The sequence below is a fragment of the Nycticebus coucang genome, chromosome X, assembly GCF_027406575.1.
Source record: "Nycticebus coucang isolate mNycCou1 chromosome X, mNycCou1.pri, whole genome shotgun sequence".
NCBI classification, from domain to species: domain Eukaryota; kingdom Metazoa; phylum Chordata; class Mammalia; order Primates; family Lorisidae; genus Nycticebus; species Nycticebus coucang.
Window position 1 is genome coordinate 41211926 of NC_069804.1, and position 14889 is coordinate 41226814.

The 14889-nt window shown below is 46.5% G+C and overlaps 1 long non-coding RNA gene across 1 annotated transcript; it reads right to left on the bottom strand.

The window, feature by feature from the left end:
* Positions 1 to 5980: 5980 nt before the first annotated feature.
* Positions 5981 to 14096, bottom strand: LOC128576696 (uncharacterized). The gene is made up of 3 exons (XR_008377486.1): positions 14017 to 14096; positions 8908 to 9004; positions 5981 to 6112 (listed from the first exon to the last, which is right to left on the bottom strand). It is a non-coding gene; the product is annotated as an uncharacterized LOC128576696 (long non-coding RNA).
* Positions 14097 to 14889: the final 793 nt, after the last annotated feature.

Sequence of the window (14889 nt, forward strand, 5' to 3'; positions counted from 1 at the left end):
AAAAAAAAAAAAAAAAAACAGCAGTGTACAAATGGATTAAATGTTTTGCTGAGGGGAGAGAAAGTGTCACTGATGAAGAGAGGTCAGGGCAGCCAGTAATGAGCAGAACGGACAGGAACATTGCAAAAATTCATCAAATTGTACATCAAAATTATCAGCTGACGATAAGAAGCATAGCAGACCAAGTTAACACCAGTAGAGAAATAATAAGGAAAATCTTAACTGAAAATCTTGACCAACAACTCACGGCTGTTGCATCACGACAATGCACCAGCTCACATGGTACTGTCTGTGATGAAGTTTTTAGCCAGTAAACAAATAACTGTATTGGAATACCCTCCCTACTTACCTCATCTGACCCCTAATGACTTTTCTCTACACCCAAAGATAAGGAAAATATTGAAAGGAAAACATTGTGATGATATTCAGGACATCAAGGGTAATATGATGACAGCTCCATTCCACAAAAAGAGTTCTAATTGCTTTGAAGGGTGAACTAGGCACTGGCATTGGTGCATAGCTTCCCCAGGGGAGTACTTTAAACGTGGTTGTAGTGATATTCAGCAATGAAGTAGATAGCACTTTTTCTAGGATAAGTTCGCAAACTTAATTGTCAGACCCCATAATTTCAAAGCTGGTCTTTCAAAGCTCAATTCCTGTCACCTCCTCCAGAAAGCTTTTATTAGACTCCCCAGAAAGAGCTAGACCCACCCTCTGTGCTCACAGACCACCCTATACTGCTAATCATGGAATTGTTTTTGTCAAGAAATATTCACTGAGCAGCTACTATATTTCATACACTGCTCTAGCCACTGGTGATATAACAGTGGGCAGGAAAATATATATATAAACAAGCACCTGTGCTCATGGAATTTCTATTCCAATGGTGAAGACAGAAAACAAGCTTGTACTGAAATAAATAACATGACTTCAAGCTCCAATAAGGGCACAAAGAAGATACAATGGAGTAACATGGTAAGCATGAACTTGAAGCAGGGGAAAGCTACTGATTTAGGTAGCATGACCAGGGAAAGCTCCTATAGGAAAGTAACATTTAACTTATGTAGAGGTTCGAAAAAAATACCACAAAAATTTTTAACACTCCTCCTATTGAGAGGTGGGGTCTATGTCCCTCCCCCATTGAATCTGGGCATGCATGTAACTACTTCAATGTACAGAGGATGGCAGAAGTGACACTAAGAAACAGTTCCAAAGCTAAGTGATCACAGCCATGGAGCTTCTGTTCTATTCCCAGCAGTATCCACAGTGGAGCTTTGAGACAACACCATGTAAGGTTTGACTAGCCTGTAAGGAGGCCCAAGCAGCAAGAGAGGCCACAGATGGGGGCTCTGTCAACTTCCCAGCCCAATTCCCAGACATGCAAGTGAAAGTGACCTACAGATAATTCCCACTCCCAGCAAGGCAATCCACCTCCAGCCTTCGAGTTTTCTCAGCTTAGATTGCACCACAGTGGAGCAGAAGTAACTCATCTGCTCTACCCTGTCTGAACTCCTACCCTCCCACCACCAACTCCATGAGCATAATAAAATTCTTAGTTTATGTCCCTAAGTTTTGGAGTGGTCTGTTATGTAACAGAAACATAGTCTCAAAGGATGAGAAGAAACAGACTTGCAGAAGGTTGGGGGTGAAAAACACAGCAAGGTCAGGCTTGGCCTCTCCAGAAATAGGTAGGTCCTGTGGGCCATTTGAATAGTAAAGGGTTTATTGTAAGTGTTGTGGGAGCCATTGGAGGGTTTTAAGCAAGCCAGAAACACGATCTGATTACACCTTGCTTTAAAATGATTCTTCAACCCTACCACATGGAGCAACTGGAAATTTCATACACTGCTGATGAGAGTGTAGATTCCTTAAGAAACATCATTCTGGGTGAGGTAAATAGTCCAGTGTGGTCCCTCTCACCAAGTTCCCAGGAGACACTGGCTGTGAGGGGCAGGTTGCCATCCATAGCTTCCTCCTGAGCTCCTTACCTGGTATTTCCAGGACCTCTCCACATCCTCTGAACTGTGAACCTCTGGGCCAGCCTGTCAATGAGGCTAAGCAGCCTGCCTTTTCCTCCCCTTCCTCTTTTCTCACCTGTAGCCCAGGTGAGCAATGGCTTTCTGCCTTCACCTTACAGCTTCATTGTTCACCTGGACTATTACATCAGCCTCCCTAAAGTGTGCCTTCTCTATCCTTACCCCATATCCATTCTCTACATAGTTGCCTGAGAGGTTTTTGTAAGTCAATTTTAATTGAAGCAAAATGTGCATAAGGTAAAGTGTGCGTGTCATAAGTGCACAGCTTGATGACATTTCACAAGGTGAATTTACACCAGTATAACCAGCATTTAGATCAAGAAGCAAGGGAGCATGATGAGCACTCAAGAAGCCGCCCAGGGCCCCTTCCCAGGGCCACCCTGCATAGCCGCAAGTAGCCGGTATTCTAGCTTCCAACATCATAAATTAATTCTGCCTGGTTTTGAACTTTATATCAATGGAAACATACAGGATGTGCTCGGCTTAGTCTATTCTGGCTGCTATAACAAAATACCACAGACTGGATAATTTATAAACAGCAAAATCTATTTCTCATAGTTATGGAGCTGGGAAGTCTAAGATCAAGGTGCTAGCAGTTTCAGTGTCTGGTGAGGGCTCGTTCTCTGCTTCATAGATGGTGCCTTTTCCTTGTGCCCTCACATATAACAGAAGAGACAAGTTCCGTCAGGCCTCTTTTATAAGAGCATTCATTCCATTCATGGGGACTTTGCCCTCATGACCTAATCACCTCCCAAAGGCCCCCACTTCTTAATCCCCTCATATGTTGGGAATTAAGCTTCAACGTGTGAATTTGAGGGGGACATGAATATTCATAGTACTGAATGTCCAGTGACACAAACCATAGCAGTGCTCTTTTGTCTCTGGCTTCTTTTGCTTAATGTGATGTTTCTGAAAATTCCCATGTTGTCCTGAAGGGCAGCACTCGGTCATGTTCATTGCTGCATATTATCCTATTCAGTAAATGTGCCATAGTTAACTGATCCAGTCTGTTGCTGATTGTCGCCTGTGTAATTTTCATGTTTTTTGTTTGCTTTACAAGTACTGCTATAATCATATATTGACCGTGAGGGAAGCATTCAAGGAGTGCTATGGTTCCAATGTTTGTCCCCTCCAAAACTCATGTTGAAATTTAATTGCCATTGTAACTGTATTATGAGGTGATCAGGCCGTCTGGGCTCTGCCCTCATGAATGGATTAATGCCAAAAAAAAAAGGCTTTGGGGAGTGGGCTTAACCCTCCCTTTCACTCTTCCGGCAAGTGAGGAACAGGTTCCTCCCTTTTGGAAGATGCAGCATTCAAGGTGGCATTTTGGAAGTAGAGACTGGGCTCCTACCAGACAACAAACCTGATGTGGTGGATTCTCTACTGCGTGGAAGAAGCCAGTATAGAAAGAGGAAGGATTTAGAGTCCAACAGCCCTACAGTCAAACCCTAACTCTGCAACTAACTAGTCATCTGATCTTGATTATTTCAACCCTCTGAGTCAGTTCCTTTATCTATGAGATTGAGTTACTAATTCTATCCCATTGATTTATCCTAAGAATAAAATCATGTGTGTCCTTTAGGTTAGCACTTGGTCAGTGACAGAAAACCCACCAAACTATGGCTTAAGCAAGTAAGGGATTTGTTTGCTTCAGACAAAATTAAATAGGGAGGGTGGCTATCTAGGACTAGTATGTCAGCCCAACAATATCTCTAAAGACCAGGTTTCTTCTCTTTTCCCTCTCTAGCATCCTCAGCACACAGGCTTCTGTCCTCATGAACACAATACAGCTGCTATATCTTCAGGTATCAAGTCTGCATTCCAGATAGGATGACAGGAGAGGGGGAAGAATAAAGGACTAAAGGAACATAACTGAAATGGCCCTTTGTCAAAAGCTCCCTCAAGGTGGCACCTGTAGCTCAAGCAGCTAAGGTGCCAGCCACATACACCAGAGGTGGTGAGTTAGAATCCGGCCTGAGCCTGCCAAACAATGACAACTACAACCAAAAGCTAGCCAGGCATTGTGGTAGGCACCTGTAGTCCCAGTTCCTTGGGAGGCTGAGGCAAGAGAATTGCTTAAGCCCAGGAGTTGGAGTTTGCTGTGAGCTGTGACGCTACAGCACTCTACCCAGGGTGACAGCTTGGGGCTCTGTCTCAAAAAAAAAAAAAAAAAAAAACTCCCTCAAAAGCCAAGCCCTGCAGCTTCCACATAAATCCAATTGGCCAGATCTTGTCATGTGGCACCACCAGCCACAAAGAAGTCTGGGAGATCATACATTTGTGCTTTCCAGCTCCTCTAAAAGAAGAAGGCAAGGGAGACAAAGGAAAAGGCAGTGTGTGCAGTCACTCCACGGTATCTGCCATGTCAAACAGACCAAAAATTCAAGCACAGTTCCAATACATAAAGGTTTTTGATAAAGGTTTACTGAAGCTCACTTTGTAGAAAAAAACATTTCAGACAAAGTGTGGGATCCTGTGTGATCCCCATCTCTGTGGATCACTGTGATAGCTCCACACCCTACACCAGAATTTCTCCAGTATGTTAGATTGCAGTGTTGCAGAGGCAAGTGTGAACATCCTTGAATCCGATTCCAACCCCTCCTGTTTTTCAAGCCTGGGGTCACCAGCAGAGGTTCTGGATGCTCTGAGGGCATTGTAAAACCCTTCCTAGTGTCCAAGGACAGCATCTAGAATCTGCTATTGCCAGCCAAGAGCTGGGGACATTTCAAGGTGCTAAGCTATCATAGAAGGGGGCCCAGCCACAGAGAACCGGCTGTCATCTCTGAACACCCTTCCAGACCACTTCTGTTGCCTGATCTGACACTCAGGCCCATAGAAATGACACAGTTCCCAAATGGAAGGGGTTGGCTCTCAGAACAGGGCTTCCCAACCTTCTCATATCCAAGACCCACTTTTTTTTTTTTTTTTTGGGACAATGTCTCACTCTGTTGCCCTGGGTAGAGTGCTGTGGCATCATGCAACATCACAGCAACCTCACACTCTCAGGGTCAAGCGATCCTCTTGCCTCAACCTCCCAAGTAGCTGAGACCACTGGCACCTGCCACAACACCCAGCTAGTTTTTCTGTTCTTAGTAGAGATGGGGTCTTGCTCTTGCTCAGGCTGATCTTGAACTCCTGAGCTCAAGCAATCCACCTGCCTCAGCCTCCCAAAGTGCTAGGAATGTAGGTGTGAGCCACCATGCCTGACTTCCAAGACCCACTTTTTCAAAGGTCCAAAATGTTCTCCTGTTTGCCACACTTTTAGTATTTGTTAAAAAACGATGCATAATGACATAAATCAACTCAGAATCCTGGAAGACTTGGTAGCGACATATTTTACTGATCATAGCAACATTAGAGACATTTGGAAAATGGTCATATTTCTACATGCAAGACATGTTTATGCAGCCTACATATGTACAGACTGCCTGGCCCAGATATGGATTTGAGGACCCCTTTCTCTAAGCAGATAGACTAGGCACTGAGTAACAGAGGTCAGCAGCCAGGGAGTCCCAGGAGGTATGTGTGGTGGCCGGGGAGAGTTGAAGGCTGCTCATAAGACAGGCTCTGTGCTCTCAGAGAGAAGCCAATGCGTTTGGAGGCTGCAGTGAGCACTCAGGTTGGAAAAATGTCCTCCCAAAGCCTTCTCAGGAGAGGTGTGAGATTGCATTTAATATATCAATAAAGGTCAGAGACCAAATAATGAGACCATGGCATGCTGCATATTGTAGCCACTTGATTAATGAACATCACCTTCTTCAAAATGTTCCGCCCTCACGCCTATGTCTTCCACCTTTCCAGATCAGTGGGGTAGCCTGGGGAAAGTCAGCTCTTCCAAACCGGGCAGTGTGAGATGACTCTGGAAAGGACGGTGTGTGCTGCTGCCACATCAGCTCTTTGTCTTCTAGAAATTAGGATGGCCTTTGCTTCCTTCCTCTCTGGACTGGGTCATTTCCTGGGCCTATAGCTCAGACAAGCTTCCATACTACGGCAGGCTTCTTCCTCTTCTACTCAGAGCAGCTGGGGCCAAATTGGGCCTGGCCATTGAGCCACGGCAAGAGAGAACCAGGTAACTATGAGGGGAGCAAAAAAAATAAAAAACCCAATATACACACCCATCAGCCACCCAGAAGCCCCTTTGCCTGTTTATTTTGTTGTTATTGTTTTTAGAGGTGGGGTCTTGCTCTGTTGCCCAGGCTGGAGTGTAGTGCAGGATCATAGCTCATTGCAGCCTCCAACCTTGGGCTCGAGCCATCTTCCCATCTTGGCCTCCTAAATAGCTGGGACTATATAGTCCTGCCACCATGCCCAGTTGCCATTGCACGTTTAAATGCAGCTGAGAAAGGCTGAGCACAGTGACTCACGTCTGTAATCCCAGCACTCTGGGAAGCCCAGGCAGGTGGATCACCTGAGCTCACGAGTTCAAGACCAGCCTGAGCAAGAGCGAGACCCCCAACTCTAAAAATAGGCATTGTGGTGGGCACCTGTAGTCTCAGCTACTCTGGAGGCTGAGGCAAGAGAATTGCTTGAGCCCAGGAGTTTGAGGTTGCTGTGAGCTGTGACGTCACGGCACTCTACCAGGGCAACATAGTGAGACTCTGTGAAAGGAAAGAATGAAGAAAGGAAGGGAGGGAGGGAAAAGAGAATACAACCTGCTTTCTGGCTTAAAACGTTTTGGTGGAGGCCCTCTGTGAAGAGGGCCCGAGACCCCTCTCTGCATCTTTCTCCTGGTCTCCCCATCCTGCCTCAGAACTTATGCCGCCTCTCCAGCCTAGAAAGCCTTTCCCCCTAGTGCGCATCTAGTTAACCCCTTCTTTTCCCTTCTGATTTCAGTTCAAATGTGGCCTCTGCAGGACAGACTTCTCCGACAGATGCCTGGGATCAACACCTCAGACTAAGTCTCTACAGTCTCTCCAAAGCCTCCTCACCTTCTCCACCTCCCCTCCACACACACACATCCCACCAACCCCTGTGTCACAGCCCCATGGCAGATGGCAAGTTCTACATTCCTAGGTCACCTGGTAACTGTCTCCCTCAGGCAGTCAGCTCTGGGAGCCCAGGTTTGGGGTACAGCCCTGGTGCCAGTGAAGGCTCCTACATGGTAGGTGCTCAGTGAACATTTACTAAGGGAATAAAGGTAGAAATAAAAATACATTCATTTTTAATTACTTTCCCTACTTTCAAAAACTAATATGGATGTTCCTTTACAAAATGTGAAAAAAAAATTAAATCAAGCATATTTCCACAGATAAACACTAATAATACTTTTATGTCTCTCTTTCCAGTCTGTCTCTACAAAACTTTTTGTTGTATAAAACTGAGATACTTACAGGTGAAACTTACTAAATGCAGAATACAAATGTCTACATACAGTAACTAAGAAAATGCCATGAAGGCTACGTTGAACAGTTTGATGAGAATATTTCAGATTGTATATGAAACCAGCATTATACCCCTTGATTGCACAAATGTACACAGCTGTGATTTAACAATAAAAATAAATAAATTTAAAAAAAAAACTGAGATACTGGCAGGCCAAGGTTGCTCATACGTATAATCCCAGCACTCTGGGAGGCCAAGGCAGGTGGAACACCTGAGCTCAGGAGTTCAAGACCAGCCTGAGCAAGAGTGAGACACCATGTCCCTACTAAAAATAGAAAAACTAGCCAGATATTGGGGCGGGCACCTGTAGGCCCAGCTACTCGGGAGACTGAGGCAAGAGGATCGCTTGATCCCCAAGAGTTTGAGATTGCTATGACATTGCATGATGCCAGAGCACTCTACTGAGGGCAACAGAGTTTGACTCTGCCTCAAAAAAAAACAACCTAAGATTCTATTGAATATATAGTACAGAGCATTATAAAACAATTATTTTTCAAAAACATGAATGTATCACTCTATTCTTTTCTCGGTCACTTTTTTTTTCCAATTTAACAATAACATGCAACCACTGTAGAAAATTTGGGAATTACAAAAAGAAAAAACAGAAAGCATTAAAAAAAGAAACATAAATGACCTGTAATTGCACACTGAGGGTTTTCTACAGGTAAACAGCCCTGCGTTTTCTTTCAGTATTTTTTCCATGCATGAATCTTATTACATTTATCTCTGATAAAATCACAATGAATTTCCAGGTGATCCCCACCCAGGAAGGGGAAAAGGTGTTTGTGGTGAGAGTCCCTGCTTCTCCAACATGAAGGTGTCCTTTGGGGTGAATGAGCCACTTTAGGAAGAGTTGGGGGTAGTTTATTCTGCGTCCACCCACACCTCTCACCCCCACCCATCCATGGCCCCAGGGCCTTTTGTTTGCTCTAGGCCTCCCCTGAAGCCACCAAGACCTGGTGTGTTTTATAACCTGATCCTTTTCAAACCTACCACCCAGCAGGTTTTCTTGGGGTTTTTTTGTTTTTTGTTTTTGGTTGTTTTTGTTGTTTTGAGACAGAGTCTCAGTATGTCTCCCTGGGTAGAATGTCGTGGCGTCAAAGCTCACAACAACCTCAAACTCTTGGGCTTACGCTATTTTCTTGCCTCAGCCTCCCAAGCAGCTAGAACTACAGGTGCCCGCCACAACGCCCGGCTATTTTTTGGTTGTAGTTGTCATTGTCGTTTAGCAGGCCCAGGCTGGGTTCAAACGTGCCAGCCCCGGTGTATGTGGCCAGCACCCTAACCCCTGAGCTACCAGCACTGAGCCCCAGCAGATTTTCTTAACAAGGCCAAATTTAGGTGTCCCATCGGGAGCCCAAGCTACTCGCCCCCTTCTGCCCAGAGCCCACTCCCCACCATTCCTTCAAGTCACAAGGCCCTTACAAGGGGTTGCAGGGCTTTGATAAAACTGACCCAGCCTCTGGAGTCGGGTCTGAAACCTCACCTGTCTGAATTGCAGGTTCACAAGACGCAGTCATAGACAGGAAGCATTTCCACATGCCTAGTGGAAAGGCAGGCCGGGCTGCTAGATGGATTTAAGTCTGAAAAATAAAGAGGCTCTGGGTGGGTGCTGGGGCCACCTCAATCAGGGCCACTCTCACCCTGCAGGGATTTGGTTGTAGACTTGGTGGTCAGGTGAAGGTGCACTGTTAATGCACATTCAGCTCAGTTGGCAGGCAGAGAGCCGCACAGGCAGACATCCCCCCCCCACCAACTCTGTCGTGGAGGGTGACTAGGCAGTGGGGACATCCAGATATGCTGGGAATGAGGGTCACCCCAACCCCAAGAGCCCCGACTGAGTCCTCAAGGGCAGGAAACTGGCCCTTAGCCTAGAGCTGAAGGGAAAGGCCATCGGCACCATGCCCATGCCAAGAAAGGTTGTCCCAAAGTCAAGCCTCCAGAAAACGCCTTCCTGAAGTAATATAACGCAGGAAAAATGAATTTCCCGGTCCAGCCGGACAGTTCCTAGAACTATGCCTCTCCGGAAGTAATGTTTCTGGGAGAGCTCTGCTCATCCCCAAGTGCAACCAGGCAAGAGTAGGTAGGTTGAGGTGAAGAAGTGGGGCATCCTGGAAGAGCTGGTAGGGAAGGTTCTGAAGGGGGCTTCCCACAATGGAGGGCAGAACTCCAGTTCTGCCACCTCTGGTCAAATTCTGTCCAATCAGCATGATCCAGATTTGCAACTAGCACCTTCCTGAACCCACTCAGAGTGCAGAATCAGAAAATGAAAACTGCGAACGACTGTCAGCATCGCTAGGCTGGCATTTCCCAAAGTGTGCATTGTGAGATTCAGGCAGATGAGTAACTAATGGCGTTCCTCAGCCAGGTGACTTTGGGAAACACGGCAGGGTAGAGCACCTTGGTGGCCCTAATTCTTTTTTTTTTTTTTTTATTGAGACAGAGTCTCACTTTGTGGCCCTCAGTAGAGTTCCATGGCATCACAGATCACAGCAACCTCAAACTCTTGGGCTTAAGTGATTCTCTTGCCTCAGCCTCCCAAGTAGCTGGGACTACAGGCGCCCGCCACAATGCCCAGCTTTTTTTTTTTTTTTTTTTTTTTGGTAGAGACGGGGGTCTCACTCTGGCTCAGGCTGGTCTCGAACCTCTGAGCTCAGGTCAATCCACCAGCCTTGGCCTCCCAGAGTGCTAAGATTACAGGTGTGAGCCACCACACCCAGCAAGGTGGCCCTAATTCTTTATCCTACCCGAAATCCACACCCTTTGCCATGGAACTTGGCAATGCCCTCTCATCATGGGCAGGGTGACCTTGACACTTGATACTGCCACATGAGGGCCAATAGGATGATACCAGATATGAGGGAAGCAGAGGCTTGCAATGAGCTGGTACTTTGGGGCTGGCTCTCTTGAGCCTCTGCCATCACCATGAGTGCATGCCCAGGTGGACTGCTGGAGGACAGATGGAACAGAACAGGGCCCTAGTCCCAACTAGGACCAGCTTAGACAGACCTCTAGCCATGTGAGTAGACCTAGCCAAGACAGTAAAACCACCCAGCCAAACTGCAGGTGACTCTAGACATGTAAGCAATAAATATGCATTGTTCTAAGGCCTGAGGGTTTGAGGATGTTTGTAGCATTGTTGAAGCAAAAGACATCTGAGACCACATTGCATACCATAACTCTCCATGAGGAAAGTCCCAATGCATATTAGCATATTAAAGGCCCTGAGAAGTCCTGTAATAGAGAAGCCTATATAATTTTGCTGACCCCAGCATTTTCCAAACCTGTTTGTTCATGGAACCCTTTTTTCCCCTAGTAACATCTTAAGGAAGTGGTTAGTGTTCAGAGGACTGCACGGCAAGAAACCCTAATAAAGTCCCACCCTTCATTTTATAAATGAGGGAAGCAGACCCAGAAAAGGGGCTCTCCTGGCTTCTGGGCCACAGTGTCTTCTCTTTAGTGACACTGCCATTTGCTCTAGGCAATACTGCTATCTCCCTTTACCAAGCTGAGGTCTGAACCACACAACTTTGACTTTACCTATTTGCCATGTTAGTTTCTAATTCTACAGGAAAGTTTTATTGAACACCTACTATGTCCAAGGAACTGTGCAGGGCACCAGGAACACCAGGAAGATACAGTCCTTACCGTAAGTGATTCACACAGTCTAGTGGTGGAGGAAAACAAAGAAAAAGGTGGTGACAATCTAATGTGAGAAGCACTAGGATGGGAGGCTTTGGGTACTATGTGGCACAAAGGTGGGGAGGTGACACATATCAGAGAAACCTTCGTGGAGGAGGCAACATCTGAACTGAGTCTTAAAGAAAGAGTAGAGGTCACCTACATAAGAAGGATGAGATAGGAGGAGACAGGGTGGGGTGAGAGATGGGGAAGAAGTTTGGAGGCATGGAGAGAAAAAGCTTGAGCGAGCAGAACTTTCGGGGGTCAGGGGTCAGCTGCAGAGAATAGAATCCACTCCAGCCAGTTGAAACAGAAAGGGATTCCTTGTGGGGTATTAAGAGGCTAATAGGATTATTTAAAGGGCTGAAGAGACCCATTCAATGCTGAGCTTCCAGGGAAGTCTCCCAAAGCCACACCACAGAACTGAGATGTCACCATGAGGGAGCCATTACACAACTGAAAGCTACCCTTACCAGCTTGAGAACCATGTGGCCTCAGCTATGACCCATGGCAAAAAAAAAAAAAAAAAAACGCATTTCTTGATCTTTAACTGAGATCCAAAGTCCAGTTTCACACAAGAATATCTGATTGGTTGAACACCTCACACCTGGAATCCTAGCTGCAAGGGAGTCTGAGAAATGTCCTAGCTAGCTGCATAAAAGAGGTTAAAGTGTATGCTAAACATCAAGCCACCATATCTTTTTCAAAAGCATACTTTAAGGAAAACAAGTTCAGCATGAATTTAGGATTCATCGTTGCAGAAATATTCTCAGCTCCTAGGGCTTCTTTTTTCTGTCTCCCTCCTGCCCCCCCCCCCCGCCCTGCACCCCATACTTCTGGGCATGCCATAGGCACTCATTAAAGACCTCAGAAAAAGCTCAAGCTTATTAACCAACCTCCTCACTACTTGATCTCTAGGGTGGGCAGGTATCAAGATGAATAAAGGCAACCTTTTTTTTTAAGTCTTGCCTGGAATAAATTGCTGCTTTCTTGAACACACAGAAGGCTCTATTATTATGAAGGTGTTCTGTATTATTACTAAGAACAATTATTCAGAAGCCAGAAGCCTAGAGCTGACTAGGTTATATTCTCAGAGGAGAAATTCCAGAAACCATTACTCATTAACTTCTTTGCTTGTGAAAAGAACCTTTTCCTTTTCCCACATGGTTTTCCACCCCAAGGAAGAATTTGACCCTCCATGTTCAAACTGCAGGGGTAAATGGAAAGCAGCAACCACCATCCTGCACTCAAACCCAGTAGGCAGTCCCCGAATGGGGCCTAGTTGGAGTACTCCACACAGAGGACTCTGGGAAAGAAGCTTCCACTTGGGGCTACTGAACAAGTGTCTTTCTGGAGAAATCCTATGAGCACTCCTAATGAGTGACTCCCCATCTGCCCAGGCCTCCCTGGCAGAAACAGGTCAGGTAGCATGATGCTTTCCTCACTGTCCAACCGAACCACTCACACTCTGCCCTGATATCAGGAAGGCAGCACCCCTGGAATCAGACATCTGTCCAAACCCCACAGGAGATGCAGAGGCCTAATTAATTAAAGTCTGTGGAGCACCTGTATCGCCTCAAATGAGAGGTGTGAGGCGACCACAAGCCCAATTAATTACCACTAGGCTTGGAGGCTTCCAGCCCCATCTCCTCTTTCATTTCAGCCAGCTTGCCCTATGTCAGGGTGAAGTCAGGAGCTGAGGGACTACTGAATGGAAGAAGGCAGCTGAGAGACCCTGGGTGGAGCCTTGGCTCCCCATGTGGGAGGCCTCCAGCTCCCGGAGTCACTGGAGATTTTCTGTATATGACCCTCAGAGAAAATGACTCTGTTCCTCAGAGTATATGACTTACTCCCTCCACATGTAGGGAGATACTAGTACCAAGCAGAGATACCTAAAACTCTGGCTCTGCTTTAAGTGGACTAGATCTCTCATGAATGTCTAAGTCCAACCAATTCCAAAGGCCATATTTAAATTCACCACCATCAAATGCAGATTCCAATGCACGTCTATTTCTCTGCTCCTTATCTTTATTTTTCTTTCCCACTCTCTACCATCACCCCCTAGGGAGGGGGAGGAAAAGGAAAAAATGTCCATAAAGAAGGACACGGTTTTATTACAGCAAAGTGAACGCATGGCCATCCATACATGGAGTGTGGAAAACAGGGCTGTTTCACATTTGGTTCCTTATATATTTTACTGTATAAGAGATCTTTGATTGTTTAATTTTTCAGTTCCAAGCACAGGTTTTAGCCAGCCCAGCCCCCTGGACTTTCAGTTCAAGGTTGCCTTTTGGCCTTTCTTTGTTCACAGGCCACCAGAGCTAAGCAGGCCTGGCAGCTAACACAGCTGACACACAGGAGCACGTGGAGAGGCTGGGGCAGCATGCAAGGTCAAGGTCTGTGGAGACAGGGCCTGCAGGACCAAAGTCTGCCTGGTCAGGGGCTACATGGCCCAGGCTTGCACGGCCAAGTTCTGTCTGGCCAAGGTCTATGTAAACAGAGTCTGTGTGACATGGCCATTGCCAACCCTTTAACCAGTCTGATGCCTCCTGACCCAGAAGAGAGATCTGCTGCTCAGGCAAACAAAGCTATAAGGTGGCAGGAATGGAAACCCTGCTGGGTAGGTGTTGGGCTCTATCTGAGCACTCCCAGGAAGTAATGACCCCCAGAAGAACTCCCAGCCCCCCTTTTCTTAAGCAAGAAACCTTCCTGGGGGCCCCTAATGAGGAGGCAGTTTCCTCCACCAGAACCCTGTGGTCCATTCCACCTTGAGCATCCACCTCCTGCTTTTCCCTCTACCCCTGGCAGCTTTCCAGTGGACAGGGAGGACCTTGATGAGCGAGGAGCTGTGTGCACAGTGGCCCAGGCCTGCAATCTGCCTCTCTGGGTGACAACAGAGTGTTGTTTTCCTTACCTTCCCTGACCTTAGAGTGCAGGGGGCTCCGGCCACATTGCTCAGGCAGGAGAAGGACCCGAGGCCTGCTGGACTCCCAGGCTGGGGAGAGGCATGCTCCGAAACCCAGAGAAAGGAACTGTCAGCCTTCATTATTAATACCTAGTGTTAATATTTAATGTCAGAAAACTGCAGCTCCCTCTCCGCACCATCATCAGACCTGCCCGGGTCACACCAACCAGAACTCTTCCAACTCAGCACCCCCCATAGTTCCGTGCCAAGACCAGCAAAGCAGTTTGGATTTACTTTAACTATTAGGTGCAAAATGAATTCTAAACACAGAAAATTCAAATTAAATAAGACTGAAATTATTTTATTGCTTTCGCAATCAGCCCTATTCTTTAAATGTCTCTAATACTCTGCGTTCAAGTGCCAGAAAATTTGGAAATGGGGCAAGGCATAAGTGCAACTCTTAATAGAGGAAGGTTTTTATCCTGCTGAGTATTTTGTGTGTTGTTTTGTGTGTTAATCAGCAGCGTCAGTAGTACGGCGTGGATGCAGCCAACAAAACCCAAAGCATCTGCTGGACATCCCAAGATGGATTTGAGATATTAAAACAACAGTAATATCTACCACTTAAGCAATCAACTAATTCTTACCTATCAAAACCAACTGGTTTCTCAACCTGGGCACTATTAGCATTTGGGGAGGGACGCTCCTTCATTACACAGGACTGTTCCTGCCCACTAACCCCAGAACGGCCCCCTGACATTGTGACCACTAAAACACAAGGCCCATTTCCAAATGCCCCTGGGTGGTGAGCAGTGCAGCCCAGAGTGGGAATCCCTGATCTGGGCGCACTGGGGCTACCAGGGTGGAGTCTTTGGCAGGCAC